General features: G+C 40.8%; 1 protein-coding gene and 1 pseudogene across 15 annotated transcripts in view; both read left to right on the forward strand.

Annotated features, from left to right (window-relative positions):
* The window catches only part of ANKS1B (ankyrin repeat and sterile alpha motif domain containing 1B), a 999,563-nt gene that overhangs the window by 30,441 nt on the left and 950,832 nt on the right, over nucleotides 1-18,290 (forward strand). The gene's annotated exons all lie outside the window — the stretch shown is intronic.
* Nucleotides 6,043-6,973, forward strand: LOC311605777 (ras-related GTP-binding protein B-like; annotated as a pseudogene). Its single transcript has 3 exons — nucleotides 6,043-6,161; nucleotides 6,230-6,805; nucleotides 6,899-6,973. The product of its transcript is annotated as a ras-related GTP-binding protein B-like (transcript).

Genomic DNA, 18,290 nt, shown 5'->3' on the forward strand with positions numbered 1-18,290 from the left:
CTTGACCTTAGGTATTGTTCAAATCCTGCTTCTTCCCCATCTTGAAGTTTTTATCTTCAATTTCACTACTGTGTAATTTGATCACTTGAAAAATGAAGGAGAGTCAGCACATACTGCTTTTCTGCCCACTCCTACCTTTCAAACTCAACTGCTGTTGAAACTGTTGAAACAGCAGTCTTAAATGTCACCAACTGGTCTCTCCCTCAAGTCCTCACTTCCCATGTTTCCCACCTGCGCGTGGTGTTATTAACAGTCTCTGAGATGATGTCTCACACCATGGCTTAGCCTTCCCTAGGACTTGATGTACAGCCAGGCGCCTGGTCCTTGAATTCAGGATCCTTCTGCCTCAGCCTCCAGAATGTTGGGCCTGCAGGCATGTGCCGCCATCACGCCTAGCTTGTCCACTCTTTAAGATGATTACCTCCTTTGATAATGGTGACTTGAAAGTAACATACAAAACCTTCTATTTTTATCATTGTTCTTGTTTGGACTTTGCTAGCTTTCTTTCTCAACTGTAGGCACTTCCAGAGATTGTATCACTGATTATGCCCTCTTTAATATTTTGTTGTTTCCTTTGATAGTTGTAGAAATCACGTCTGTATTATGAGCTTTCTAGTTTGTATCTCTAACCCTGTCCATGATCTTGAGTTTCTCCTTTGTATTTTCAACTATTCAACATCTGTCTGCTTTGTCATTGCATTGTTACTCAAAATTCACTGTGACTGAGTCAAACAAAACACTTGATGTGTCACATAGAGTGTACATACCTTATTTCCTCCCTGCAGGTCTCACTGAAGGTGGAAGTTAAAAAGATGTTAATATAGAGACACAAAGGTAGTAGGACAGCAAGCCATTTGGAGACCCACATTTGGAAGCCCCTGGTACCACAGTCGTTAGGAATAAAATATGAAGCAGAAAAATGGAGCTCAGTGAGAAATGCAGGAACCTTTAGATCAACATTCCCCCAATTCCTTGTGGTAATTTGGGCAATCTGTCATTTCTTTTCTCAAAAAAAAAAAATACCCTTTAATCTTATTAGAACAATAAGGAAGATATTGTAACCTTAAAATAGAAATAAATGCTACGAAAAAGAACGTATCTCTAAGTCACATGTTTTAAGATAACACTGGAGAAATCTAAAAGCAGTTTAGCAGCAACAGAAAGAGCATGAGACAGTGAGTCAAAGAGCAATGGCACAGGGGGGACATAAGGACGGTCAGGATGAGGGCAACAAACTCAAGATACATGGACCTACCACCTGCTACCTGCATCCTCTGGTAGCTTTCCAACACAGGCCTGGGTTCAGTTATGTGTCTTATTTTGGTCAATAGAGTTATGGACAACTTGGTACAACAGAGACCCAAAAATAATAGATCAATTCTAACTTGTATGTGTAGCTTCTGTGATTATGACAAGGATTTTCTCAATCTTGAGATTCAGGGAACTGAACTCTGTTCTCCCTAAAGCCATTGATTTCAGTTAATGACCTCCAGCCTTCTATAAACATTTTTTTGGGGGTTTGGGAGGAGGTCTAGTCAACACAGAAAGAATGGTCACTCAAACCCAGACAAAAACCAGTGAGTCTGCTCAGCTGACTCTGGAGCAATTATAAACAGTGCTGGTTTTATGCAATGGATGGTCTGTTTAGAGTGTTGGGATAGTTTGTTTTGCAGGATCATTAACACAACTGACAACTAAGACAAACAGGGAACAGAAAAAGGGATGAGTTGTCAAAGAGATAGGATAATTTCTTAACATTGGAGGATATAGGTCTCCAGGTGAAAAAAGGGTTTCTCTATTCCTAATGCAGGAATCAGAAAAGACTGTCAGTCCATATTCTGAAATGTAGGAACATGTTGGATCAAAGGAAGATCCAAAAAAAAAAAAAAAAAAAAAAAGAGGAAAAAATATAAAATAAAACAAAAGAAAAAAAACCACAAGTCACATGGACACAACTGGACAGTAGCAAGGCATCAGAGGTTTTAAAGTGACACTAGGTGTTGAAAGACGTTGGCACAATGCTTTCAATATTATGAGGAAAGTCGTTTTGAACAGATGTCTCTGTTTAGCCCAAAATATCAATTAGAGATGATGCCTAAAGAAAGAAATTGTAGAACTTGAACCTTCCATGTCCCTGCATAACTGCTTCTGGAAAATAAATGTTCAGAGAGCAAGGGGGAGGATGAAGAGAAAGATTTAGGAAACAAAGTTCAAAATTGGAAAACAACAAAAAGAAATTCCAGCAAGGCAACTCAACCATAGGCTGAGAGAGCAGCTAATCAAGACTGAGAGAAAAATGGAGGGCAATTAGAGACTTGAGGTGGGGGGGGGAAGACTATAAATAGAAGCCATGGAGTGTTGAGTGTGTTTGAATATTTGGGAAAGGACTGACGACGTATGGTTGGACTTGGAAAAAATCGTGACAGGTAAATAGAAAAACTTAGCAAGTGAGACAAATGATAGTTAACTTCATATCAAGAATACCATTATAAGGTGGTACTGTACATTATGATGTAGCAACAAAGAATAGTATGTGGTTTATAGCAATGTCCTAGGCACGGTCTACGTAGTGCGTCTTGAACTCCAACTGCTGATCTACATGTGTCTTCGTTTGAGGAGAAGAATGTCTGTGAGTTGGGGGAAGGGGAAGAAAGGAAAGAACCTTCTTCGGCTTAAGAGAATCATCGCAAATACGACAATATGAATTCAGATGATAACCATGAAAATAGGGCTGTCCCTATAATATGTTTAGTATTTAGATCAAAACAAACTACTAAAAGAGTCAGAGCAGTGTCGTTCCTAAGGCATGGGGTTAGAGAATTGTTGGCTGTTTTTTGTTTGTTTTGTTTTGCTTTGTTTTATTTTGTTTTTCTGTAAAGAGGTAGGAGGTGACTGTTTTAGATTTCATGAGCTGTCCAGTGTTTGCCTTTGCAGGTTGAGTGGATGTGACAGTCCACGAATGAGTGGTCATGGCTGTGATCCAGTAGTCCTTTGTTTACAAAAGCAGATGGTGGACGGAAATTGGCGTGTGATCCGCTTTCCCAACCTCTGGATTGGAGGGTGAGAGGGCTGGGGCAGGAGGGTTGAGTTTCCCTTACAAATCCAAACTCATCTTTTTGGACTTGCGTGTCTGTCTTTTGTTACTGCTAATTAACGAGAGAATTGCCTAGCCTGGTACTGTGGCCTCGAGTCTGTCCTTTCCTAGACTATATTTCCAGCTTCTCTCTATTTTGTAACATGTTCTTCATTTATGTGGACCACCCACCATTCTTCAGGTGTTGACCCTGATTTCCTGCCTGCGCCCTATACTGCTCTGCTACAAATACCCCCATTTTAGTGTCTTAGTTTGACAAAACTGTACGCTTTCAAGTTCTGTCCTCCAAGAAACTATCCCTGATCTCTTTCCCACAAGGCTCCAAATTCAGCTAAACATGAAGTGGTGATTTGTTCTCCCATTCTTGGGAGAGGTTGAGTGTTGGAGTCTTTCTGGAATTTGAATCTATAATATACATATATATGTGTGTGTATGTATGTATGTGTGTATATATGTGTGTATATATATGTGCTTAGTATATAATCATGAAATGTTTAAAGCTTGTTCAGGTCTTTCCCCCCCCCCCTTTGTAATTACTGCCTGTGGTTCTCAAGAGGCTTAAAAGTCATTCAGTGTTGCTTTTTCCCCCTTGCTTTGCTTGAAAGGGCTAATGTTACTTAACCTCACGTTTTAGTCCTCTGATCCCCTGATCCTTAGCAGCTAGTTTTAGAGTGTGATTCCCTCACCTTCAGTATTCTGAAGCAGTGCTCAGTGGATAGTGACCTGAGTGGATTAAATTAAGAGAGGTGGACCTACACTGTTGATTCTTAGTTGAACAATTCTAATTTTTAAAAATATGCCAGGCGGTGGTAGTGCACGCCTTTAATCCCAGCACTCGGGAGGCAGAGGCAGGTGGATCGCTGTGAGTTCGAGGCCAGCCTGGTCTACAAAGTGAGTTCAGGATAGCCAAGGCTACACAAAGAAACCCTGTCTCGAAAAACCATTAGAGAAAATTTGGATTCTGAAATTTGCTCATTCCCTAATATTTGTTACATGCCCTTATCATTACTTACGTCTGTTTTTTTTTTTCCTGCATTCAGAGGAGGTGCAGCCTTGGGGAGGGGGGAACACAGTGACTTAGTGTTTCTTGTGATGGGAACTAAGCCGTGTGTTTATATTGAGCCAGCTACTCAAGGCTCTGAATGCTCAGATGGTCAGCAGTGTTTAATTGAATTCCCAATATGTGCAAGGCTGCGCTGGGTGCTCTCACCCCAGGGAGGCGAAGCCATCTGGAAGACCTTTCCTAAGGAAGCTGCAGTAAGAGAATATATCACCTCACGGCTAAATTAGAATGATGCTAATTTCAGCAAAATGAAAGTAAGCAGTGGACATAAACATGTCTTTTGTCTTTACATTCTCTTTTATTCTTCTAATCGCCAAAAAAAAAAAAGGGTATCTTTTAAAAAAATGCTACAGATAGAATAAGAAACTTTTCCCTTTATTCCTTCCCTTAATTATTAGTAAATTGTACAATATAAAGTTCTGATCTTTAAGATGTTTTTCATTATCCTTTGATTTTTTTTTTTTTGAGACAGGATCTTATTACATAGTCTAGGCTGGGCACAAATCTAGCAGCTTACCAATACCTTAAAAATATTGCTCTCCCAGTGGTCTCTAAAATGTCACCAGCACATTCCTTTCGTGCTGTCCTGTTCTCAAAAGAGCCGTCTTTTTTGTTCGTATTTTCTGTGGTTCCTTTGCTGGAAAATATGCTGTGTATGGTCCATGTTTGTGATCTTCTGTCTTCCTGCTTGATTTTTGGTTTTTGATGCTTTTCCACCACTGTCTTCCACCCCTCCCCCCAGCACTCACCTTCTCTCTTTACATGTGGCTCCAAGAATACACCTGCCTTACTCTTAGGTGTTTTTTTTTTTTTTTCGCATGTTCACTTCCAGGTCTGGATGTTTCCCAGGTAATATGTGCTAAGTTCTGCTTTGGTCTCCTGTCCTCAAATTTGCAATTATCTGATGCACTTGGATATTATGCTACAGCAAGTATTAAAAAAAAAACAAACCTCTCCATACCCCGTTTTTTTACCCATAATCTATCGCGTTTCATTCTTCTTTGAATGGTGCTCTGTACTTTCTGGTGTCTGAGACTCAGGTCCTGTGAGGCCTGGCCTCTCCTGATCATCACTGGTTGTACCTTCAATTGGTTTCCCACAGAGATGACCCTGAGACCGTCAGTTCTTTGAGTTAAAGGACTATGTCTTATTTATTTTCCCTGTTTGTAGCTGCCAGCAGTGATCGGTAGATCTGTAGCGCATTCTTACATGCTGTTTGCTGGAAGGATGACCGCTCACCCTGTTGGTTTGATTTGTGTAATCTCTAGGAGGTTATCTTTTTTCTCTCTAGTCTCATTTTTATTTTTATTTTATTTTATTTTATTTTCAGTACAGGCCTATGTATGTTATATTTGATTTGAACTCTTGTAATGGTCTCATGATTATCTTCATTGTCTCTTACAGCAATTAGCTATATATTTTGCTTTTAGATATTCTTAAATACATACCTAGTTGTACTTTACGCTTCTCAAAGATCACCAGAGACTTCCTGTTACCTGTCAAATAAAGTATACATTCTCACTTTTGATTTTCATAGTCATGGTGAATTTTGATACTGCATCTTTTCATCTTTGCTGCCCAAATTGAGCAATTAATTTTATTTACTGCCTCTGTTTATTTAGTCCCTTAATATTTTTTTTGAGCATTGACAACATATCAGATATTCTGCGACTACTGGGAAGACCATTGAAAAAAAGTAGTTAGTCATAGAAGGGCTGCTGAGGAGGGGAGCCAGAAGAGAAGAGGACTGCAGATTTAGAAGACACTGTGAAGGGTTTGTTGCGCGATACAAGAATCTGACTGTGAGATACAGACAGAGAAAGAGAACCTGAGCCCGAGAGTGGAGCCTCCACTCAGCGAACGTGGAGGATCGCTTGTGTGGGCAATGCCAAATGCAGCCGTAAAGCCAAGAGGTGCTACTAATGGGTAAGAGTGGATCTGCCAAAACCAGAATGAGATCTATTATCTTTGCAAATTATACTTCCAGAGACACAGGTCGCCTTGGTGATGTATACTAGACTGTATACATAGCCTTCAAATTAATAGCAGTTTGAGCACCTACTCTCTTGTAGACTCTGTTGAACATACAAGGTCATTTTCTGTAGAACATTCTCAGTGTTCGATTTCTTGGGAAACCTGGTTTTGAACCTGTGGGATTGTGGTGAACAGGACACCTTCCTGGAGGTTCTGATTTACGTCTTTGGTGTGGAGAGCCGTGAACTTGAAAAGGGCGTGCACTATTATCAGTCATGCCTTTAGGCTATTGTGCAGAATCCTCCAGAAGCCAAAGTCGGCTTGTGTATACAAAATGGATTTGGTACAGGAGGATCAGCAAGACTTGACTTTTAAAGAAGAAAGAAGAAGACTTAAGGCGTTTAGTGCATCCGTTAGAATGTTCTGAAATGTCTAAGGCTTGGTGCAGTGTTGTTTATCAGATGATCCCCAACGTTCAGCAAGCGGAAACGAACCTGCGGAGTTCTGCTGAGATTAATGAAGTACTTCTGTTTGAGAGAGCTACTTTTTTGGTGATTTCTCATTATCAGTGTAAAGAACAGCACGATGCTCAGAGATTTGAGAAAATCAGCAGTGTTATTGAGCAGTTCGAGCTGAACGGTAGCAAGCTGCCTGCCTTTTTCCAGAGTACAGAGGTGAAAAATTCTAACTTTGCTGCTTTCATCGACATATTCACATCCGACACTTACGTCACAGTTGTGATGTCTGATCCATTGTTCCTTCCGCAGCTACCCTGATCAACATCTGCAATGCCAGAAAACACTCTGAAAAGCTGGAGAGAGCCGACGGACCAGAAAACGGAGTCTTCTCATGTGCTAAACACTGAGGAGCATTGTTTCACACACAAAATGGAAACACAGTGTCTTAATTTTACTGTTGTATTCATGTATGTAGGCGCTGAGATCCTGGGATGCTAACCACTTCGTTTTTTTCTTCTCTCAATCTTAACGTCTCAAAAAGTCTCTGTCTCTCTGTCTCTGTCTGTCTCTCTGTCTCTCTGTCTCTGTCTGTCTCTGTCTGTCTGTCTGTCTGTCTGTCTGTCTGTCTGTCTGTCTCTCTCTCTCTCTCTCTCTCTCACACACACACACACACACACACACACTCACTCACTCCTTAACTTCAATTGTAAACAAACTCGCAAACTCGTGCTGGTGGGTGGCAGGAGGAAAAAGTAGTTAGTCTTAGACCTCTCAGAATTTGAAGTGTCGCACACCCAGTTCTTTCACAGTCGTTTTGAAAGCTATGGTTTTCTTCTTCTTCTTCTTCTTCTTTTTGAGAAAAGTCTGTGATATTACACATTTTTATGCAATCTTTAAAATCCCGACTAAAATGCTTCTTGTCTGCGATGCCTTTCCTGTTCATAGCTGAGGTTCTCTCTCTGTGTTTTTGTAGCCCCCTCTGTAGCAGTGGTTCTCCACTTTCCTAATGCTGTGGCCGTTTAATACAGTTCCTCATGGTGTGCTGACCTCAACCATAACATTATCTTGTTGCTATTTCATAACTGTAAATTTTGCTACTGTTATGAATTTGTAATATAAATATCTGGTATGCCACCCCTATGAAAGGCCCATTCAACCTGTAAAGGGGTCGCGACCCACAGGTTGAGAACCAGGACTCTAGATCTTCTCCGTCGTCTTGTTGGTTGCTCAGCGCCGTTGCATGTGGGTTTGATTCCTCTTACAGGGTAATTAAATTGCTAGTAGAATTTGAGCTACTTGCAAGGATGATTTTTTGTGTTCGTCGGCGTCTTTCTCATAGCCAGTTTGATCTAACAAGGCCTGTTGTGGTCCAGTCTTCTCAAACTTGTATCCTAAGTATCACTTTATTCTGCTTTGTATTGTTATTTGTGTTTATGAGTTGGATCCACTAGACGTTACTCATAACTAGAAACAGCAGGCAAAATACCAGCATGTGAGTCTTGCCCCCGACGGAGGCAACAGAAGAGATCTGTAGATTATCTTTCATTTACTCTGTCTAGTTAGTTTATATATATTTCTTTATGTTCAAAAATCCCTAAAATACCTCTTTATGCTCTTTGTTTTTCAGTTTCTGTATGCTGGTTTAGAGATACCGTTCTATGCGATGCTGCGCCGTATCTGGAAGATATATTGGGCTTACATTATAGTACATTTCATTTATTTTCATGCCCTATTTAGGGCATTGTTTTGTCAGCCATAGAGCTGACCTAGATGTTCACAAATGGGACATTCAGAGAGACGTACCTTGAGGCGCTGTGGGGGTGCTGGCAAGCTGTGCTTTGCACATTCGGCTCTAGGTATGTGTTCGAGCTTTAAGTAAAGGCATATTCTTCGCATTTGTTTTGATTTTATTTCCTGCGGTCTTGGAAATGTGCTTATGCACTTAGGAATGTTTTAGGAGTAATTTTCTCAGTTAACTTTGAATGTTTTATCTTCCTAAATTGTCAAGGAAACTGTATCTCAACAGGTAATGAGCTGCAAAGAGCTGAACATTGTATATAATTAAAAGAAATTAAAATAACTCTCTCTTAAATGTGCAGTCAAAGGTAATTTTAGCCTGTCCTCAAATAGGTTAAAAGCTCCCCATTTGGAAATATGTTATTGATTTTACTCTACTTCTAGAAAAGCAAAATGAAATTATGTGGTGAATTTCCTTTAATGCAGGAGAAAACTACATTATTCAGGACATAGATTTTATAATTTTTTTTTACAACAAATAGCTATCTTACAGTTCAGAAAGTTAACCATAAATAAATTCATTGAAAATTGAGTACTATTTCTTTTCTTTGTCAAATTACAAAAATTCTTGCTAGTAAGTTTGCTTTTAGCTGTATTTATGTCCCCGATAAAATTGTATCCAACATGATTTCCATTCTGTGTGTGAAAATTTTTGTCTTATAATGAGTCTGTGGTGAGTAAAGACGGTGATTTGCCCTGGCTCCTCACACAGAGTAATTTTTATTTGAAAAAATGTGTTTTGTTTTTTTTTTTTAAAGATACGAAATAAAAGAGCTGTCTTTTCCCTGGAGCCATATAGTTTTATTATCTTTGGATATAAGTAAGAATGACACTTTTCTTCTACACCTTGAGCTTGTCTGCTTCACTAGCATCTGTGGTGCTCTTGAGTCTTCAGGTTTCCCTGTCGTATCTTCCGTGCCGAGTCTCTCATTCCGAGCCATCAGCCAGACAGCTCCAGCTGTTTGCTCTCTGAGACTGTAAAAGGTGAGAGCAGGCTGCTGGCCTTTAGCTTTTGCCCTGTTAATCAGGCAGCCATGCAGCCCTTAAGGCAATGTCGTCTGCTGATTGGCTCCTCAGCCTTGCAGAGTGTGTAGATGGAGTCTCGTGTCACCTTTGGTGATGTGATGCTTAGGATATTTGGATTCATCTCATGGTTGATAGAGAAGTATTGGGAAAATATAATTCTCTCTTACTCTGTAGCAACATGTCCTAATATCTTTTCTGTTGCTGTGATTTAAAAAAAAAACACGAGAAAAGAAACTTAGAAGGGTTTATTTCAGCTTATAATTGAAGATTCTTGTCCATTTCTGTGGGGGAAATTAAGGCAGGAAGTTCAAACAACTGGTCGAATCCCCCATACACAGGCAAGAGCAGGTGGGGCTGTGGGGGGAGGGGGGAAGAGGGAGAGAGAGAGACAGAGAGAGAGACAGACAGAGAGGCAGAGAAACAGATAGGAGGGGGGAGAAAGGGGGAGGGGAAGAGAGAGAGAGAGAGAGAGAGAGAGAGAGAGAGAGAGAGAGAGAGAGAGAGAGAGAGAATGCTTACCTGTTTACTTGTGTATTCTCAGCTTTGTTTCTCCAGTCTTACACAGGTCAGGACTCCCTGCCTAGGGAGTGGCACTACCCACAGTGGGCTGTCTTCCCACATGAGTTAACTCCATCCTCCATAGACATGTCCAGAGGGCAGCTCCATGTCGACAGTCTCTCACTCAGACTTTCTTCCCTGGTGATTCTAGTTTATATCAAGTTAACAGATAAAGCTAACCACCTCACAGTAGTACTTCAAGCTCAGCGACTTAACAGGATGTGTTTGCTCACATGTCTTTATATGTAGCCCATTTGAATGCTCTGTACTGTTACCTCACAGAGCTTCCCTCAAGCGGCTTGCCTGGATTCGTCAGCTAAAGCTTTACTAGGTTAGGAGATACTTGAAACTCAATTGTTGTTGTTGTTGTTTTGTTTGTTTTTTTGGGGGGTGCAAAATCTAGTTTCTTATGGCTGTAGGTCTTAGAATTTCATTTCCCTGTGTGGGCCTAGCTTCGGTAATTAGAAGCTTCCTGCTGCAGTTCCTGACCATATGGCATTCTTTACCATAGCTGGTTGGGTCCCCTCCAAGCCAGCAGAACAGAGTCTCCTACAACTCCAATAGATGGATGTAACATAACCACAGTCTCATGGACAGATAGTGTGCACATCATGCCACTGTTGCTGTTGCTGTGTTCTTTTGATCAGAAACAAAGTCCTGCCCATATTCAAGGACACACAATCACAAGCACGGGCACTAAGGAGTCATAATGGAGCTGTGTTAAGAATCTACCTGCTGAAGGAAGTGAGAGGAAAGTTGGATTGATTATTACCCCCCATATATATAATCTCCTGTCCTCTGTTCTCCATCGTTGTCAACCAATCTGCACGACAGTGTCTTGCACTTCATAGGAATTCCGGTGGTGTTTGAAGACTTAACTATGGGGTTACAAAGCTGCTATCGAAGAGCGCTGAAAACCCTTGTTAAGTACTTGATACTCTGACCATTGCAAATTGAAAGCCATCATTTATAAACCAAAAGCCGTTAAGATAATGATTTTGCTAACAAAGTCTGTTTTTTTTTTTTTTTTATCATTGCCACCATTAAATTACACAGACTGTCTCTAAATTTACAATGGTTTGGCTTACAACTTTTTAACTTTATAATGCTGTGAAAGGGCATCTGTACAAGGCTGTTTTTTTATGGTTTAGTCCATTCTCGTCATGGCAGGAAGCATGATGGGCGTGCGTGCGTGTGTGCGTGCGTGCGTGCGTGCATTGTAACTGCAGGGATGTGAATTTGCATCACTTTTGGGGAATAAAAGGGCACGTATGATTTAGGGAAAACCATAGCCCTGGCAGACACTGATAAGCCTGGTGGCACTCCAAGCAGAAAGAGGGCTGACTGACTCTAGGTTCTTGATGAGAAATCCTGAGATGACGAATTTCTGGTGTGTAAGCTGCCAACTGTGCAGTACGCTGTCAAGCACTTGTAAAAGAATCGCCACTGTAAATATGCATGTTTTAATGGGATGTGTATACATTCAAATTTTCCAAAGGTGACAATATGCGATTAAAAAAAAAGTGTCTTAGCCTAATTTACCAGAGATTCAGTTATTTGCCATGCTCCTGGGAGCATACACCTATACAAAGACCTTAAGGAAAGAAGGGCTGTTTTTGGTTCACTTACGGTGGGAAACGTGTGGTGGTGGAACCGGACCTGGAGATAGCTGGCCACACTGTGTATTCACAGTCAGGAAGCACGCAGTGGTAAATGCGGGTACTCTTGATTTCTCCTTTTTATTCAGCACAGGACCTTAACCCACAGAACGGTGTAGCCTACATTGAGGTATGTCTTCCCACTTCACCTCAACTTATTCTAGAAAATCCCTCACAAACATGTGCAGAGGTTTTGTTTTTATGCAATTCTAAATTCCGTTAAGATGAAATTAAGAATAACTATCATAACATGTTCTCCAGTGCCCTGACCCAGAGGCAAACATTTCTTTTCAACTTAGCATCCAAACGTGGAGAGTCTCTCTCTCTCTCTCTCTCTCTCTCTCTCTCTCTCTCTCTCTCTCTCTCTCTCTCTCTCTCCCTCTGTATACATAATACCTACCTCTCTTACATATAAAACTAATAGTGTTTATCATCTCTTCACTGTTACACATGAAACATTCATTTTTTTTCTTAATGTGTTACCCCCTTGACATACTAGTGTGTCTAAGACTCAATTTCAGCTTTTAAAAAACCTTTCCAAAAAAGTTTTATTTATTTTTTGGGATTATAATATAATTGCACAGTTCCTCCCTTTCTCTACTCCCTCTAAGCCCTCACATGTACCTCCCTTTCAATTTCATGGTCGCTTTTCTTTGTTGTAGTTGTTGATGATGATGATGGTGGTTGGTGGTGGTGGTGGTGGTGTGTGTGTGTGTGTGTGTGTGTGTGTGTGTGTGTGTGTTTCTAAATAAATAAATACCACCTGCTCAGTCTGTGTAATGTTACTGTGCACATGTTTTCAGGGCTGACCACTTGGTATTTGATAGCGTGCTCTGATTCCTTGTGTAAGGCCGAGGCTGTCTAAGCTTTCCCCTTTCCCCGTTAGCCTATCTATTGGTTGACTTTTTAAAATTGCTACTTGTGTCAACCCTAATTTTATCCTGTCAGATACTTTGATTAAAATGTTTTCCTTAACAGGCTGTTAAAAATCCCTGAACATTTCGCTGTTTAGGTGGACATTGTATATCATAAAATGTCAAAGGCTGGTTATTGGATGGGAATTTCATGGACAGATATTTCTAAATCTCATGTGCTACAGCGCATGTATCGGTTTTACCTTTTCTAGTAACCCTTCTGTCAGTTTTGTGGCTTACCAGTTACTGTGTGGGTCGTCATAGTGGGGATAGGACTGGGAACTTGATGGTAGGATGAGATGTTTTTATAAGAATTTGAGACAATTAGGTGCTTTGAATTGAACTTGAAATATATTTTTCCTTGTTTCAATGATGCTGTTGGGAGTCATTGGAGCCCTACCATTTCATGACATTCTGTAAAAGTGAAATAATTGAAAACCTACATTTGTCCTTCATTTGTAAGTATGATGTCAGGTCCTGAAGTTTTTATTACAAGTTTTTAAAACTTACCTCCTTTTCACCACCTTGTTTTAATCACCCAGTTATAAGCCTGTTGATTACCACTTTGAATTTCCTTTCTTACCCACTTTAGGCTGAGGATTCATTTTCTTCCTTTTTGATTAGTGAAACTAGAATGAGCCATAAGGAAACATCACCTAAACTCAGGGTCCCGAGAGAGTGGGAATTTTCATGTCTTAATTTTGATTTTTTAACCAGGCTTGTTTTGAAGCATATATGTGAGCTACTTTCTTGTTTTGTCTTTTATTTTTGTTCATACTTAGAATACCATTCAGGAAAATTTGTTGGAGGAAATCAGACATTAAAATCATTTGCCAGGACCTCTAAAAAACAGTTTGTTGGAGAGTATGAATTCCATTGAATGTGAGTAGTGATGACTGTGTTTTCAGTTCTAAAATTTAATTATCCTGGCCATCTTTCTTGTTTCTTCAGATAGCTCTGGCCTTGTGGAAGGGGAAATTCAAGACCAATTATTTTCTTAATCACTTTTGTTCACATAACTAGTTTATAGTTATTTTTCTATGATAGTTCTTTTGTGATGTGTAAGAAGGTAATTTCAGACTTCAGGTAGCTAAATAGGGAAACACTGGACTTAAAAATGAAGAGAGGTTGGGCTCATAGAGGCTGAACCACCAACCAAAGAACCAAAGGGCTCCTAGGCCCCCTGCACATATGAAACTCATGGGCTGCTTGGTCCTCAAGTGGGCCCACTAACAACTGGAGTGGGAGCTATGTCTGACTTGGATCCAGAGGCAAGCATTCTTTTCAACTTAACATCCATCCTCTGGATCAATTGCATCCCCTGCATCCTGTTTCCCTAGTAGGGCTGCTTTGTCTTGCCTCAGGGTAAGAGGAGGCACTTGGTCCTGATGTGACTTGATATGTGCCAGGGTGGGTTGGTACCTGGGGGAGTTAGAGGGGGAAGGGAGTGGGAGGGTGGCGCTGGAAGGAGAGGAGGGGGTGGGGTAGTGACTGAGATGTAAAAAGAACAAATAAATAAATTAATGGGAAAGAAATAAAGAGAAGTTGTGGTAGGGTGCTTGCCTAGCATGTGCAAAGTACTATATTTGATTACACACACACACACACACACACACACACACACACACACACACACACAGGAATTCTGATCTACCCGCAGGGCATGATGATACACACTGTCATCTCAGAGCTCAGCAGGAAGAGATGAGAGGGTCCTGAGCTCAAGGTCAGGACTGTGAGTTACATCGTGAGCCCCAGTGCCAGCCGGAATTCTCCAGCCCCCTAAAGAGAGCTGTGGGATAGATCTTTAACTGATCAAACCACTTAGTAAATGTGTATGACTTTACTTAAAGCTTGAGTGATTATAGCAGTGTTATGTAGAACATTATAGTTTTATGCATTTTGACGGGACTCAGCATTTCTAAGAGAATGTGGAGGTCGCTATGAGTTTTTAAGGACCCTGCTTACTAACTTGATAAGTCATTAAGTAATCCTTTTAGGTAATCTTTGCATCTTACGTAGCTTCAATGTTGATGATGATGTTAGGGTAAATACTGACTATATATTTAATTTTTGGATAACACTAGTTTATGGAAAACAGGTCATATATGACATTTTTGAGGTAAGCTTGGTTATTTTGAGTTTAATTATATGAGCATGTATAATGATTTTCTTCACAGCAAGGGACAGTTGATGTCATAGCTGTCATCTGAAGATGAGCAGGCCTGAGACCAGGGAGAGCTGACATCTTAGTTCTACTGCAAAGGCAGGAAAAAAATTGATGTACCAGCTCAAAAGGAGCCACACATAAGGATGTTCTCTCATATTTGGGGAAGGACAAATCCTTTTGCTCTCTCTGACCATGCAGATTGGATAGGTCTGTCCCTTCAGCACCGAGGGCAGTCTGATTTAGTCTCTCACCGTTGGTGTTAACCCACAACACATCTGAGTAAATTGGGTGTGGTACACCTGCCGGTAACCCTTGAACTAGTGAGGCTGGGGCATCAGGATCACAGTGAGACCCCCCCCCCCATCTCAAAACCAAAATAAACCCTTTTCACAGAATAACATTTGACCAAATATTTAGGCAACTCACGGTCCAGTCACCTTGACAGAGTTGGAGTATGTTTTGATATTCACAGTTCTGTTATGGGGCAAGTTAAAATGAAACTGGAAGGGATTACGTATGCAAACTGGTAAGCCTGGTTTCTCTGAGTAGTTTTCATTCTTACGTGTAGCCAAAATGCCCATCAGCCTTTTATTATTCAGGAAAAAAAAGGGAAAATACTTGGTATGTAACATGGGATATCTGAACAATCTATCTTAGGGTAAATTAAACAGAATCATGCTCTCCTAAACAGCTTTAAGAGCTCTCTGTGTAGATTAATTTGCAGACATATCCATTGGCTTACAGGAGAAAGAAGCGGATACAAATCTACTCAAATATAAATGTAATGGGATCTTTCAGTGTCTAAGAAATTAACCTTGGCTCAAAGTTCTCTCATTGTAAGAAAAGCATACATGTTAGATGGAAGTTCTATGTATTAATTTTCCGTTAGGTTTTCAGAAATAAAACTTTCGTGCTTTATTATATTAGATAAGTAAAACCAAGCTTGTAAAGACCACTTAACTTTTTCTCAGGGGCCCGAGAGTCTTTCCCTGCACAGCACTCTCCTCCTCCTTCTCCTCCTCCTCCTCCTCCTCCTCCTCCTCCTCCTCTTCTTCTTTTTTTCCTTCAAGATAGTTTCCCTGTGTAGCCTTGGCTGTCCTGGACTCGCTTTGTTAGATCAGGCTGACCTCGAACTCACAGTGATCCACCTGTCTCTGCTTCCTGACTGCTGGGATTAAAGACGTGTGCCACCATGCCAGACTGCACAGCACTCTTTTTGACAAGGGCTAATATTAAACCAAAAGATAAAGTAGAAATGTTTACTTAAAGCAGGACAGTAAAGGTGGGTTCAGAACCGAGAGACAGTGAACTGATCACTAGCATGCTCAGGACCAATGCATATTTGACTCCCTTGGCTTGGAATTCTTAGGTTTGCTAAGTAATACTCCATTGTGTAAATGTACCATATTTTATTCATCCATTCATCTCCTGAGGGACATCTAGGTTGTTTCCAATTTCTGGCTATTACTTAGCTGCTAAAAAGAGTGAAATCATGAAGTTCACAGGTAAAGGGACTAGCTAACTCAAACCCAGAAAGGCAAGCATGGTATGCATTCACTTATATGTGGATATTAGCTGCTAAGTCAGTGATAACCAAGTTGAAATCCATAGAACCACAGAGGTTAGGTATAGAGTGTGGGACTGGGAAGGACCCACAGATCCCCTAGGAAAGGGAAATAGCTACGGATAGATGAGGAGGGGCACTGGAAGGGGAGCATCGGGTGAGGAGGAGGAATCGGGAGGGGGACAAAGGAGAAACACATATGCGGAGAAACAGCTAAAATTACAGGCCATTTGAGGTGTAGAATGGAATCCTAATACATATGAATCTTCCTAAAATATATGAATGTATATATTTCCTAAATATATTAAATATATATGTATACTCCTAAATATATTCCTACTTACATAAATATGTGTATGTAAAACTGATATAAAATTATATATTATATACAATTTATATAAAATATATTCCATTTATATAGTTACGTCACCTTCATATATTAATATAAATGTAAATGAAACTGCCAAATAATACAGAGACAGGGCCCTGACGGGCCATGTTTCATCACTAAATGAAGCTTTCAGTACTGGGTCTGGGTCACATCTAATTGACATGTCAGCCAAATGGGACCTATGAGATACCTCAAACAACGTAGACTGTTGCCAAGACTATAGGTTGCTCTCCACAAACTGACAGCAAGGCTCGATTGCTGAAGAAAACACTCACACCACTCACTGAACATGGGAGCTGGTGCCTGTCTAGAGTCTTCAACCCTGCATTGTGGTGGGGTCTCTGGTACAGGAAGGTACTCTGCACACCACCAAAGAAGAAACATAAACACTAGGTCAGCCACAAACCTTTGGATCGGCAGTGGTGTCCTGCCTGCAAGATATTATAGGGCAATGATGGCCCAAAGCTTGTGGGAGTAACCAACCAATCCCTGGTTTGAATTAAGGCCCGCTCCACAAGGTGGAGCTCATATCTAACACTGCCTGGGTGGTCAAGACCCTGAGAGTAGACAGCTCAGAGACCTAGAGTAAAGCCAAATAAACTGTCCTTAAAAAATGTAGCAATAAAACGACTCTTAGTGATGTTCTGCTATATTCATAGATTAGTGTCTTGCTCAACCATCAACAGAGAAGTTCTGCAACAGATCAAAACAAATACAGAGACGCACAGCCGGACATGGTGTGTGTGTGTGTGTGTGTGTGTGTGTGTGTGTGTGTGTTAGATACATAGATATGTAGATAGATAGATAGGTAGGTAGATGGATAGATGATAGAAACAGATGATCTTGGAAAACTCAGCCATAAGCAGATGTCTCCATCAAATCCCTACCCTCAGGGCTCAGGACATTCTTCAGAAGATGAGGTGGAAAAAGTGTAAGAGCCAGGAAATAAGGGTCTCTCAGTCAACAAGACTGACACACATTTGAGTCTAAGACAGCATGCAGAAGGCCGGTACCTGCCGGGGTTCCAGAGCGGAAGGGAGAAGTGGACACATTCCCCAGTCCCTAACCCAGAGGCCACTTCCTATTGAGAGCCACTTGTGAATGAAAATTTAGTTTTCTCCAAGGGAATCTTACTGGGGAAACTATTCTGAATAGTAGCCTGTGGGCCCCGCGGTAAATGCTCAACAGAAAACAAACTCAACGCTATCTTTGGAGGTTCCCTGTCTCATACTGTTGCGTCAGGGCTTTCCCTTTTATAAAAATTATCTTATTTTTATTTAACTTATCTAGTTTTTTTCCTGCTCCCTGTTTACTCTACAGGTCTTTGGCTGTACATTATGGTTTCCACTTTAGCGTTGCTATGGGGCTCCTGAGTGTGTGAACGAGTGGGCCTCTGTTTGTTGCTCCTTTCTCTTGGGCTCTTTTCCTTCTGTTTGTTTTGTCGTATTCGGATGTGTTAGTTTTTGTTTTATTTTATCTCATCCCTTAGAAACATGTTTGATTTCTAATGAGAGACAGCAAGGGGGTGGATCCAGATGGAAGAGGAGGTGGGGAAGAACTAGGAGGAGTAAGGGGAGGGAAATCACAACCAGGGTGTATTGTATGAGAAAAATCTATCTTCAC

This window comes from Acomys minous, assembly GCF_964271855.1.
Source record: "Acomys minous genome assembly, chromosome: 9".
Lineage (NCBI taxonomy): Eukaryota > Metazoa > Chordata > Mammalia > Rodentia > Muridae > Acomys > Acomys minous.